The sequence below is a fragment of the Pygoscelis adeliae genome, unplaced genomic scaffold, assembly GCF_000699105.1.
Source record: "Pygoscelis adeliae isolate BGI_AS28 unplaced genomic scaffold, ASM69910v1 Scaffold112, whole genome shotgun sequence".
NCBI lineage: Eukaryota > Metazoa > Chordata > Aves > Sphenisciformes > Spheniscidae > Pygoscelis > Pygoscelis adeliae.
In genome coordinates this window covers 434,187-434,526 of record NW_008824232.1, presented here as the reverse complement: position 1 = coordinate 434,526, position 340 = coordinate 434,187, and positions in this window count along the sequence as shown.

The following is a 340-nucleotide window of genomic DNA, read 5'->3' as shown; positions in this document are numbered from 1 at the left end:
GGCTTGAAAAGCTGAAGGGTACCATGGTGTTGAAGGCAGGGAAAGCAAGAGAAAATGTCAACAGGGGTCTTGAACTCTCCTTCCGTCCCTCCCACTTGCCCCTAACACATTTGGCTTCTGCCGGGCACAAGCCTGACTCAACCCAGAAGCTGTGCAGCCACTGCTATGGTTTCATGCTAGACCTACAAAGTCTGGTCCCCTGGCAAGGTTGGTACCTCAGGCAAGGTCTAGGCAAAACACAGCTTAAGGCCTCTGGGAGCTGAGCAAGCTCACGTCTCCTCATCTTATCCAGGCAGAGGGTCAGGCTTAGCAAAAGAAGTCCTGTGAGTGTTTGACGTGA